This window comes from Lycium barbarum, chromosome 9 (assembly GCF_019175385.1).
Source record: "Lycium barbarum isolate Lr01 chromosome 9, ASM1917538v2, whole genome shotgun sequence".
Classification (NCBI taxonomy): domain Eukaryota; kingdom Viridiplantae; phylum Streptophyta; class Magnoliopsida; order Solanales; family Solanaceae; genus Lycium; species Lycium barbarum.
In genome coordinates this window covers 102,864,341-102,878,364 of record NC_083345.1, presented here as the reverse complement: position 1 = coordinate 102,878,364, position 14,024 = coordinate 102,864,341, and the positions used below count along the sequence as shown (strand labels likewise).

The window sequence follows — 14,024 nt, the reverse complement described above, 5'->3', positions numbered from 1 at the left end:
AATCCCACGCTGACTACGAGTGACCATGCGTGTGTGGGTATTGGGCTGGACAGGTGGAGAAATGGTCGAGTTTTGCGGGGTGGTGGGAAGCTGGTGGGGGAGAGGGGCGGACTGGTCCTGCGTAGAGGACGATGGAGGCTGCTGCCCAGGTGGGGAGGGGTCGGCGTGGTCCTGAGTCACGGGCAGCGACGGAGGGGGACAGGGCAGCGGTGGAGGGCTGGCGGCTATATGATGGATCAAGTAAGGAGAGAGGCCATCATCAAGGAAGTCATAAGAGGTGGGAGCCGGAGTATGGATTTTGGAAAACGGAAATTGAGTCTCATCAAATAAAACGTGACGACAAATAATGATTTTATTTGAGGATAAATCAAAACATTTGTAGCCACGATGGTTTGGTGGATATCCCAAAAAGACACATGGAGTTGACCGAGGGTGCAACTTGTGAATAGTAGTAGACGGAAAAAGGGGATAACATAAACACCCAAAGACTCGGAGATGAGAATAAGATGGTTTCCGTTGGTAAAGGACCTCTAAAGGTGATTTGTGACCCAATAACTTACTTGGTAAAATATTAATGAGATACGTCGCCATTTGCAATGCATGATGCCAAAAAGACGGAGGAATGGAGGCATGAGCAAGAAGAGTCCGGATGACATTATTTAGTGAACAAATTTTTCTTTCTGCTTTCCCATTTTGAGAGGATGTATGAGGAGACGAAAGACGGAAAGACATCCCATTGGATGCGCAAAATTTTCCGAATTGACTATTAGTATATTCCCTCCCATTATCACATTGGACATTTTTGATAGGACGTTCAAATTGAGTAAGAATATGGGTCTTAAAATACATGAATTTTGAGTAAACATCAGATTTTCTAGCCAAAGGGAAAGTCCACAAATAGTTGGTAAAATCATCCAAAAACATAACATAATAACGATGGCCCATAGAACTCAAAATTGGAGAAGTCCACAAATCACTATGAATAATGTCAAATGGAAACAAAGTTTCGGAAGCAGAACTAGCAAATGGCAACTTAACATGTTTACCAAGAACGCAAGAATGACAAATACTAGATGAACTAGAACTATTACATTCAATGCTTTTATTACGCCTAAGAAAATCCAAAATAGAAGCTCCCGGGTGGCCCAAACGATCATGCCAACGGGTAGAAGACAAGGCAGCAAAAGTCGACGGTGAATTGGTGGAAAATTTGAAGGTGGACAATGGATAGAGAGCACCCCTACTATTACATCTCATGAGAGCCATCCCCGTCCGGAAATCCTTCACAGAAAACCCATAAGGATCAAATTCAACACTCACATAGTTATCAGTAGTAAATTTACGAACCGATATCAAATTCTTTATGAGTTTTGGCGCATGAAAGACATTGTTTAACAATAAAGGAGGGTTCGGGGGAGGCAATTTAGCATGACCACAACCTCGAATTGGAATTGAATTACCATTACCAACAACAATGCCAGTATTACGATTGCTCAAATTAAAATAAGACGAGAGAGTACCTTTTGTGGATGTCATATGGGACGTGGCGCCGGTATCCATATACCAATTCGAATCGGGTTGGTTCAACGTCATCGTGTGCATGGCCGATTCAATATCCGTCGGAGTCCATTGCATCGGGGAGCCCGCGGCTGCATATGCCTGCTGCTGTGGTCGCGAGTCCAAAATGCCAGGCTGGGCCAGCGAGCTCGGGCCAGTCGAAGAAGATGGCGGCTGCCATTGCTGCTGTGGCCGAGCCCACTGCGTGGTAGGATACGGGCAAGGGAGAGCCCACTGAGGCATCCAACCCCACTGCCATGGTGAGGAGGGTTGTTGCCACTGCTGCTGGTCACCTGAGGGGCGTCCTCCACGGCGTCGGCTGCCACTGCCGCCGCCCGAACCACGACCACCGCCGTTATTATTCCCGCCACTAGAGTCGCGGTTTTTGTTGTTATTTTTGCCCCGATGATGGTGAGAACGACCAGAATTTTCCAGATGAGAAGAGTCATCAAAATCACGTTTGGAATTAGCCACCATAGCCGCGGGCGAGTCATCGTACATTTCAGCCAACGCCTTTTCCTGAAGGCACAAACTTGACCGAGCTTCGGAGAATGGTGGAAGAGGCTTACTTTGGCGGATGTAGGTACCCAAATTCTTGTATACCTCTGGGAGTCCAGCCACCAGTTGGAGAACGAGGCGGTTGTCGGTCACCGGAGCCCCCACACTCTTAAGTTGATCGGCCAAGGTCTTGAGACGTTGGCAATACACCGAAGCGTTTGAAAAATCCCGCATCTTGACATGAGAGAAATCATGTTCCAAAGCAACGACACGGGAGTTTTTGTTGTCTTGAAAAAGATTACGGAGGCGATCCCAGGCCTCCTTTGCCGATAGGTCTTGTTCGATGATTGTATGCAATAAGTCCGTGGAGATGGTTGCATATACCCATTGAAGTACCGTGGCATCCAAAGTGGACCACAACTCCTTTTCGTCGTCGGTGGTAGGATCCTTCTCCTTTCCGGTTGGCAGAATGTGGGAAAGGACACGGTGAGACCGGGCATGAAGTTTGAATAATTCGGCCCAAGCCGAATAATGATCCGTTTCCATCTCAAGAATAATTGGGATGTGATTCTTGATGTTGGAGACAGCCAAAGCAGGATGGAACTTGGTGTCTGCCATTGATGGAAGGCAAGAAAAATGGACGGAAACCGAAGAAGAAGAAGAAGACGTCGGAAAAGTGGGTAGAGGACGTCGGAGAATTAGGGCAGCGGAAGAGAAGGAAAAGAAACCCTAGTATCTGATACCATGAAAGAGATTAATTCCGTGATTATTCTCATTGATTGAGTTGGTAAATATACCATAGTTACAATGTCCTATTAGGATACAAACTATACTAACCTAAAATAGAAGATTTACAAAATATTCTTTTACTACATATTTACACTATTTATCATATATATCACAAATTCATTGCTAAAATACTTTAAAATTTTCTAAAAATCATAATTAAAGAAAAAGCTATAGACTGCTCAAATAATAATATTTTCGCCAGTCTTACGTGAGACTGCCCCGGTGGCAAAATATTGATTAATTCAATGTCAGACGAAATGTACTTATTTTCCTAAAAAATAATCTTTTTCGGTATACTTTGGAAAAAACAGAAAACACAAGAAAAATTGTATTATAAAGAATAGGGCAAAGGTGCAAATATACCCCCAACTTTATAATTTAGGGTAGAGATAACCCTCGTTAAAAAAGTGATGCATATATATCCATGCCGGTACACAAATGGTGCAAATATGCCCTTTTCGATGACAATTTTATTATTTTTTAAAAGTCATTTAGTTTATTTTTAATTAAAAAAACGGAAAAGGGCCAAAATTACACCTGAACGGTAGTTTGGTAGGTGGGATGGTACATCCCATGAGTTTCGTTATCCACCTTTCATATGAGATAGCTAATCAACTACTTTAATACAAAATTTAGTTTTCCCATCTTTCATATGAGATAGCTAATTAACTACTTTAATAAAAATAATTAATATTCAAAACCAAATACAGGATAAAATAATTCACAAGTTAACCCGGGATTTTTATTATCCCACCATTTAATAGCATTATTGCAGACATAAATGTCATACTAACATCACATGCATGTTTCAAACCAGAGGTTTCTAAAATTTCTCTCTTTTTTAACTAGACTAGATATTCCATCAAACATCCTCACATTAAATGAAACAGCAAAACTACTGTAGTATTTTGAAAACGAAAAGAACGCAACAATTATGAATATTGGTTGAAGATATTTGCCCCTTCAACGGATTAAAGGGTGCATTGACACCTTTATCCGAAGCCTCGCTAGATTCTGGGAAGACTTATGATTCGATTGTGACGATGATCCTCTCCTCACAACTTGGAGATTATATATATATATCTCCAACCAATATTCATAATTTGAAGGAAAAAATAAAATAGCAGATGAATATATATATATATATATATATATATATATATATATATATATATATATATGCCCCTTCAAAGGGATAAAGGGTGCGTCTTTGACATCTTCATCTAATTATAAAGCCTTGCTAGTTTTTGGGGAAGATTTATGATTCGATTGTTACGATGATCCTCTCCTCATAACTTGGAGATGAAAGCATGACTGGATATATACTTAATTATTGCTCACTCCATCTTAATTTATGTGGCACCATTTGACTTACACAAAGATAATTTTGAAATTTATAGTCTAAAACAAACCTTAAATAGTTTTGTGTCATAAATAATTTCATTAAGGGTAAAAGAGAAATTATAAAGTTAAGTTGTTTCAATTATAAAAAGGTGACATTCTCTTTAGGATACACTAAAAATATATATATATATATATAGGGCCACATAAATTGGGATTGATGGAGTATATACAGCTGCTCATTTTTTCCTCTTCAAATAGAGGATGGGCAGCTAGAAATTTAAAGTTTATGGGCCTGAATTTTCCATCAAACTCATATCTCGGCTTAGTTCCTGAGTTCACAATTATATATTTATACATATTTAATGCATTTTCTAATACAAATATAAAATTTAAGCAAAATTTATTTGATTCGTCGGAACCCATAGCTAGGGATGTAGCTCTGACCCTGATCTGAGGATGTCGCGTATTTCGAAAGAACATGAAGCAATTGATGGTGTAGAGAGCCTAGCGATAGGAACAAGGAAACTGTGGATGAAGATATTCTAGTCATGTTCGATTTGAGATGAATATGGTTTTGTTTAGATGTTGCCTAGTCACTACTAGAAATATAGGTTTTCTTCACCGATATTTAGTAGGAAGTGTGTTATAAAATATAATTTTTTCATTTAATTCTCATCGAATCAGCTTGCGGGAAAAAACACATGATGAGAAATAAGTGTCCATTGAAACCCTGAAAACTTCCTAATATTTCTGTGTGAAATTTTAGTTTTTTCTTACTGACATTAAGTGAGAAATACCCGCCGAACATTTTTCACTCGAAATTTGAATTGGAAAAATGTGATTTTTTAGTATTGCGTTTTAGTTATGCTTTGATACCGTGTGAAAAAACACAAGTTATAGGGAAGAGAGAGAATAAAAGATTAATTATTGTACGTATTTCTTGTACGTTACATAATACACCTTTTCATCTATTTATACATTCGAATACGGGACTTCACGCTGAGTTCTAGTTGGACTACAGCAAAGATAAATATAAATAGAATCTTCAAACTAATTAGTCATCTAAGAAATCTATAGATAGACCCGATTCTCCGTAGTTAGCCATTATCCTCTGACTCTTTATTGTCACAATCTTCAACAACATTAAATGAAATGGAGTATTCAAAATGGGCAATGCAGCTCCTGGTGGAATAATTGTACTGGATATGGTGCCGTTACTCAATACTGTCCGGACTATCTTGATTCTAGCAGCACCAGAGTTCGAACTTTCGTCATAAACCATGGATGGGACACTCAGAGGTTGAGTGATATTCTGTCTCATTGGTTGTGCCAACATATCAACACCATCAAAATTGAATCAAATGTAAAAAAGGATTATCTCATATGGAACCAGCAGCTGATGGAATTTTTTCAAACAAGGATGCTTGGAATGGCGGCAGAGTTCACATATCAAAAGATCATTTGATTTTCAGGGCTTGGCAAGAGTAAGCTACATTTCACTAATAATTCTATTTGCAGATTTGTGGATATGTCAGTTGATTGCTTATGTTGCACAAATGCTCAGCCGAAGACTATTCATCATTTTTCTTTGAGAGTGATCTTGCATTTGTCCTATGGAAGTTGTTTTTTGGACAACCTCTAGGAATCAACTATCAATTCAAGCCTGCTAGATTTTTTTCTACATGATTGGTGGCAGACTTAAACTAAGAATAAAATGCACAAGATGATGATCCAAAATTTACTAATTATTATTTGTTGGAAAATGTGGACAACAAGATGTGCTTGCAGATATGGAGAACAAAGAAGATTTTATATCTGAAGAATGCAGCAACAAGTTCTATGGTATATCAAGGCAATAATGGACAAAGCATTTCCCAAGTTCAAGTTTGATCTGCAGTGGTACCAGCTAAGTGAAACTGTGGAAAAGCTTAAACCAAGAGCAAGTATTCAAAAGGTGGTATGGAATATGCCAGCAATTGGGAAGATCAAAATTAACACAGATGGTAGATATATTAAGCATTCTAACAAAGCCGAAATTGGAGGAATAGCAAGAGATGATGGAGGAAATCTAATTTTTGCATTTGCAATCCTCATTTAAGGTACTAATCACAACATGATTGAAGCTATGACTATAAAATATGCTGGACAGTGGATACAAGACAATGACTGCAAACAATGCTGCATTGAATCAAATTCTCTGATTGTAGTGGAAATGTTAAAAAACAGGACCACTAGCAATCTGGTCATTAAGGATATTATTGAAGAAACAATTGGTATGGTCGACCAACAAGAAGTAACTTTCAAGCATTGTTATAGAGAGAGGAACCAAGTTGCAGTCTACTTAGCTAAACATGTTACCACTCTAGACAATCCTCTTATAATCCAGAACTTACAACAAATGCCAAGAGGAGCCGCTTATATTTTGGATCAAAGACAAATGCTAGCATGAAGATAAGATATGACGAAGCTAACTTTTTTGTGAGCTAATTGTATAGTTAGCAGTATATATTAGAGAATGTATAGCTAACTAGGTTTAACATTCTCTTCCAATTGATTGCTGTAGACACGTGCTTTTTAACCTTCCTGGAACCTGTTCACAGTTTTAGTGTCTGATTTTTCTTTTCGTCTAATCTTTGACATTTTAACTTTTATTTTTATTTTAGTAGGTTTTGTTTGTGGAAACAAAAAAAGGACAAAAATATTCACCATTTTTAGATTACAAGTTTTGTGTTTCAAAGAAAGAAAACTTATAAAAATAGGTTTATTTAAATCGAGGTTTTAGTTAATTAGTTTTGAGTTTTTCTTTAGTATAATTATTTATGTTTTATTATTTTTTGGTTTAAAAGTAGCTGATTAATATATTTATCGTAGTATTTTTACTTTATACCTTTAATGAAAAAAAAAAAAAGAAAAAAAAAAGGGGGAAAGGAGAACCAATACCATATTGCCACATGACAAATTTCAGTCCTACCCATACCCGTGACATATTCCATTTTAGGAATAAAAATATCCTAGTATTAAAAGGACATTTTAGGAAACTTACCAAAAATTAGACGGTCTATAAAAAGGAAGCTAGACTTAATTTCCTAACCTAGACTACACCATTCTCATCAGCCGTAGGAGCCATTTTGATTTATGATTACTTCTATTATCCTTCCCAAATCCTAGACCTAATAGCCGCAGCAACTGGACCAAAAAATCCAAGTAGAAAGCACATATAGAGATAGAGCACGAGAGACTATTATTCATTGGTCTTCACCGGAAAATCATGTGAACCCACCATAGTCATCTTCGCCACCAAAAATCACCATGAAAGCTTCATCTTGCTCCATGGATAATAACTGGAAAACAAAGCTGCACCACTGTTTGAGTCACAAACAACCACCAATACCATGTAAACCTTGTTGAATCACCCAATAAAACCCAACAAAAATCTGATCCCGTTACATCACTTTGATTGAAGTTGAGGTCTTCCGGTCGGCTACGAGTTCCCCGTTGTAGTCCATTCTTGTACGTGAGCTTGGAGTATCGTTGGTCCTTATGTATTGAAGAATTTTTTCAGCTTATAAAGGTCCACTCTTTACTTGTATTTTTCTATTTTTATAAGTTATTTGAATGAACCTGCTTCATTATATTCTTTCATGTTTCATTGAGAAGATGATTTCATGTTCCAAAGTCATTTTATAATGCTAAATGTTGAATGGATTTTCCTATCTGCATGTTTAAACTTTGATACAAAAGAATAAAATTCCGATGTTTTTTTATTTTCTTAACTTCTTAAATGGGTCCAAAGCTCAGGGGTCTTTCTCCATATTCTAGTCTCATTCATTTTAATCATAATACTTTTAGTTGATTTTTTTCTTCTTCTTGTTTTTGCTGTATATTTTGTCGTTGTGGTTTGTTTGTTTAAAGATAAATCGAATTTGGGAGATACTACCCATCCTTTCTTTCATATCTGTTTGGTTACGTTATTTTAGGTGTTTGTATATTAAAACGAGTCCAATTAATTTACTATTAGACTACATTGATATGGATATTATTTAATAATTGTATATTATGGTCGTTTCGATAATGGACTGCTTATTTCGGGTTAAAAATTAAAGGTTGCTTTTGGTCCAAGATTGATTTGAAGGCCTAATTAATAAATACATGTGAGATGAGCGAGATGAGATGCGAATATATTTTAAATTTCGTTGCAAAGAAAAGAGTGGTAAAACCAATTATAAGGAAGCGAGATGGGTTACGAACATGTTTCAAACCCGTTGTCAAAAGAGTAAAAATATTAATAAAGAAATAAGTCTCGGATTTTAGAGACAAATAACTGCTTCTAACGGTAGACTCTTTAGGCGCGTTTTAAATTGTGTTGACCATGTGTGCGGACCCGCTCCTCGGTTGAACACATATAATTAAAGAAAAGTCATGTGGGTCATCCCGCTCCTTGACCCTCTAATAATAATTTTGTTGACCATGTGGACAGACCCGTTCCTTGGTTAAATGCATATAATTAAAGAAAAGTCATGTGGGTCATCCCGCTCCTTGACACTCTAATAATATATAATTAATGAAAGACTAGGTTTAAACAATTAAAACACTTTTTCTCCAAGAATTAATTTTAGTCAAGTATAAGTTGATAAAAGTGACCATGCTAGAACCACGGGACTCGGGGAATGCCTAACACCTTCTCTGTCATGACCCAATTTCACTAATTCAACCCGCGAATCCTGACTATCACCCGAGACTATCTGCTCACAAACCATATATGTAGACATACATAAAAACACGCTACGAACGCACTCGTTGCCTCGGAATTCACAACGGAGGTCTCGTTGACCGAGTCAACCCCCGATACCTCAAAACTAACTTGCCAACCCAAGTCCCAAAATGCACCCGGGTGCATTGGGAACCGAACTGAATATACACACGAGTTCTAAAAGATCATCCGAACCTCTCGGAATCGATGGATTCCCGAAAAAGGTCCGTTTACCAAAAGGTCAACTTTGAGTCAACTCTTTTTCGCTTTAAGCCCAAATTTCCCACAAAGTCACCCAAATCATATCCAAAGACCTCGGGAAGCGTGTCAACGGTCCCCTTCGGATCAAATGTAAGCTAAACAAGCTTGGGAAAGGGTCAAAAGCACCGAAAAGGTAATAATGACCAAATGGGTCGTTACATCAGATACCAATTAAACCATCGCTTGTCCTCGAGTGACGAAGGGAAAAGAACAGAAAAGTACCTGAATCGGCAAACAACTGAGGATATCAGCTACGCATGTCGGACTCAGATCAGTCTCCCAAGTGGCCTCCTCAACAGGACGATGCTTCCATTGTACCTTCACAGAAGCTATCTCCTTAGACCTCAACTTTCGAACCTGCCTATCCAAAATCGCAATAGGCTTCTCTTTGTAAGTCATATTCTCATCAAGCAATACCAAGTCCCAACGAACAATATAAGTACCATCAGCATGATACTTCTTCAGCATAGATACATGGAAAATTGGATGAACAGCTACCAAGCCTGGTGGCAAGGCCAACTCATAAGCAACATCAACCACACGATCAAGGATCTCAAATGACCCAATATACCTCGGACTCAACTTACTTCTCTTCCCAAATGTTATATCCCGCATTTTGTACATTCGAATAATTCAAGATAATTTCGGGAAGCTAAGGACAAGGTTATATTTTGATTTTGTTTAGCATACAAGTTGTTCATGAAAGTTTTTGAAGTGGAAATATTAAGAAAGGCTATGGGTAAAAAGGGAATTTCACAAGATGACTCATAGAAATATGGAGGAAGACTAAGGGCAAATTTGGAATTTGGAGAATAATTTTCATGAATTGCAAAAAAAAAAAAAAAAAATGGGATTGGAAAAAAATGGGCCATGTGGCCGTCCCAAGTGGGTGTGGGTCAAAGCCCACATGGAGGCCCAAAATATGTTCATAAAAAGATGACAACTTAATCATATTTTTCATCTTAGCATTTGGAATATTCAAGAAACTAGAAGAAGAGAAAGAAGAAGAGCAAGGCCTATTCAGCCATGACAAGGGAAAAGTGAAGCCATCCATCTTGATCCAAAAAAATATATTCTCCTAGTATTCTTACTAATTCAAAGGTCCTCTTTAACGTGGTATAATTGTTGAAGCAAGAAAACTACTCTTGGTGGCAAGTCCAAAAATTCTAGTCAAGTGGAAAGTTAAGAAAAAAGATAAGAATCCTTATTCTTTTATATGTTATGGAAGGGTTATGTATGTTGTAGTAAGTAGAAGTGAATGAAAATCATGGAATAATGTGTGTTGTGTGTGTGGCCGTGTGAGTGTAGAATGGTGGAGGAGAGGTGAATTAATGTTATTTAATATGTTAGTTGTGTTGTTGTGGACTCTATGATGCAAATGAAAGACTAATGGTTCAAGTTGGCATGGAAATTGGTTGTAGGTTGTTGTAGGAATTTATGTGATTTTAATATGGTTTTATGTAGTTGTGGGAATGAAGTTGCTAAAGTATGAATTTTTGTTGTAGTTTATGAATTTGAAAGAAGTAAATGTGTTGTTGTAGCTTTTGTTGCATTTTGGAAGGTTTCGGATGAAGTAGAGTATTGGTTGAATTTCTTTGAATATTGTACAGATTGTTTGAAGTATCCTTGAATAGTGTTTGAATGGTTGCAGATTAGTACTTGAATGTGCGAGCAAATATGAATTTAACATAAATGAGATGCCGTTGAAGTTGTAGGAAGAATGTGCTAATGTTAGTATGCGTTTTGAATCGACTGTGGATATTGCTAGAATAATTGTTGGTATTATTGTTGATATTTTGGCCGAGTTAAATTCTCGGATTTGTTGTTGTATGTTTGGCCGAGTTGAATTCTCGGGGATGTTGCATTTACAGGGAAAATGCTGCCGAAATTTCTGTAGATTAAGTGTTGGTTTAGAATTGGACTCTAAGTGTTTATGGCTAATGTTTGGTATATATGAATATTGTTGTAGATCTTGCGAAGCGAAAGACTTAAGTTCGGATTAGCATAGAAAGCGGGCAAGGTATGTAAGGCTTATCTTTCTTTCTTTGGCATGATCTTTATGAAACGAGCAAATGACGTATATGTACGATTCTAAAGAAATTCCTGCTCTTAGAGACACTAGGATGACTAACGTTATTGATTTCCATAAGCTACCTCATATGATTTTGATGCGTATTTATGATGTCCGAATATCTATTTGATATGTTTCCGGATGGTATTCAAAAGGTAATCGATATGACTAAAGTCTTTGATATATTTTGATATGTACAGATGATTCCAAAAGTTATATTTGAATTTGATCTATACGATATCCGAAAAATACTTGATACGATGATTGCTTCGATTTTCCAAAAATGGCTTCTGAAATGCTCGTAGAAGGTTATGTACTTCAAACGTCCATAACTTTCTCATACTAAGTCGGATTGACCCGAAACTTGTTTCTGAGCCTTCAGGAGTCGGTAAGTATACTTGTCTATCGAATCTTGATTTATGTGCATATGGTTTCGCATTATTCTGTTCGTGCAAGCCTCTGTTTGGATTTCACTGAGCCCGGGCCAGGATATGTTTTCGTGCGCACTCTTCTGCATTATTCACCGAGTCACTCTCACTTGCGGGCCGGGACACGTTATATGTATATGATGATGTGATGATATGGGGATGGCGGCCAGGATGACATATGATGATTTTATTCACCGAGACCCGCAATAGAGGGCCGGGAGACATTATGTATATATATGGTATATGATGCTGACATGTATGATTCTATCTACCGAGTCCCTCAATGGAGGGCCGGGACACGTTATATGCATACATGATATATGATGTTGACATGCATGATTTTATCCACCGAGTCCCTCACAGGAGGGCCGGGACACGTCATTTGTATATATGATATATGATATGGATATGCATGATTTTCATTTAAAAAGGCAAGTACTTAGATGTTTTAAAAGGTTACACTCGATTCTGGTAGTCCTCTGTTTCAGTTATGATTCTCTTTCTGTATTTCATGCCTTACATACTCAGTACATATTCCGTACTGACCCCCTCTTCTTCGGGGGGCTGCGTTTCATGCCCGCAGGTACAGACGTTCGTGTGAGTGACCCGACAGCTTAGGCTATCTGTTCTGCTGCCTTGGAGTGCTCCCTCGTTCTGGAGCCCACATTTTGGTACATACTCTTCCGTTATATATATGTATGTGTATATTCAGGGGTACGGCGGGGCCCTGTCCCGTCATATGATTCTGTTGTGTTTGTTAGAGGCCTGTAGACATATATGTGGGTCATGGGTCGTTATTGTTCGGTTATGTCTGTGATTTGCGTCTAAGCGGTCCTATTTTCTATGACAGCCTTAACGGCTTGTATATATATATATATATATATATATATATATATATATATATATACTTATGTATATGCTTTGGACGATATGTTCTACGACAGCCTTGGTGGCTCCTGTATGATGTGTTTGATATATGCGACCGCTTAAGACCACATCTACCCTTAATATCTGTAATAATTAATATATGTTGGATATGGATAAGTCGTTGATATGCTGATTCGGTAAGTAATATATATATATATACTTATGTATATGCTTTGGACGATATGTTCTACGACAGCCTTGGTGGCTCCTGTATGATGTGTTTGATATATGCGACCGCTTAAGACCACATCTGCCCTTAATATCTGTAATAATTAATATATGTTGGTTATGGATAAGTCGTTGATATGTTGATTCGGTAAGTAAGTGTGTATGGGTGTCCAACTCGGGCACTAGTCACGGCCCACGGGGTTGGGTCGTGACACCAAATCTCATAACACTCTTCATGGGTGAAATCTTTAGCAGAACCTGATCACCAATGACGAACTCTAAATCTCGAACCTTCCGATCTGCATATATCTTCTGTCGACTCTGAGCTGCGAAAAGGTTGGACTGAATAACCCTCACATTCTCTAGAGACTCTCTTAATAGATCCGTACCCTAAGTCTGAACCTCAAATGCATCAAACCAACCAATCGGAGATCTACATCTTCTACCATACAAAACCTTAAAAGGCGCCATGTCGATACTCGAGTGATAGCTGTTGTTATACACAAACTCTGCCAATGGTAAGTACCGGTCCCAATGACCACCAAACGTCCATAACACAAGCCCTCAACATATCCTCGAGCACCTGAATGGTCCAGTCGGACTGCCCATCGGTCTGAGGGTGGGAAGCTATACTGAGATCCACTCGGGTACCCAACTCAGCCTGAAAAGCGCTCCAGAAATGAGAAGTGAAGATAGTAATACCCCAATCAGATATGATAGAAATGGGCACTCCATGCAACCTCATAATGTCATGAATGTAAAACTTAACTAACTTCTCCGCAGTATAAGAAACCTGAACTAGAATGAAATGAGCGGACTTAGTGAACCGATCAACTATTACCAAAATCGAATCAAACTTACCTAGGGTCTTCGGAAGATCCACAACAAAATCCATGGCAATCCTCTCCCACTTTCACTCGAGAATGGGCAACCTCTGAAGTACACCATTGGGTAACCTAGGACTCTAATTGTCACGACCCGACTAGGGGCCATGACGGGTACTTGGAGCTACCCTACTGAGCACCACCTATCATACTTGTCATTAAGCTCATCCTGATTATGTATCAGTCCCAACACGAAACTTATCATAAGAAAATCGTTATCACTTCCAATACATGTACATATATATGCATAAGCCCACGAGGTTACCAAAAATGATATACAAAATATACACTGAGGGGATAATAAGACATCTACTACCCACATATATGTAGCTACGAGCCTCTACTAG

General features: G+C 38.1%; 1 long non-coding RNA gene across 1 annotated transcript; it reads left to right on the top strand.

Annotated features, from left to right (window-relative positions):
- Window positions 1-6,953: 6,953 nt before the first annotated feature.
- Window positions 6,954-12,679, top strand: LOC132611324 (uncharacterized). Its single transcript, XR_009571541.1, has 3 exons — window positions 6,954-7,759; window positions 11,169-11,219; window positions 12,282-12,679. It is a non-coding gene; the product is annotated as an uncharacterized LOC132611324 (long non-coding RNA).
- The last annotated feature ends 1,345 nt before the right edge of the window (window positions 12,680-14,024 follow it).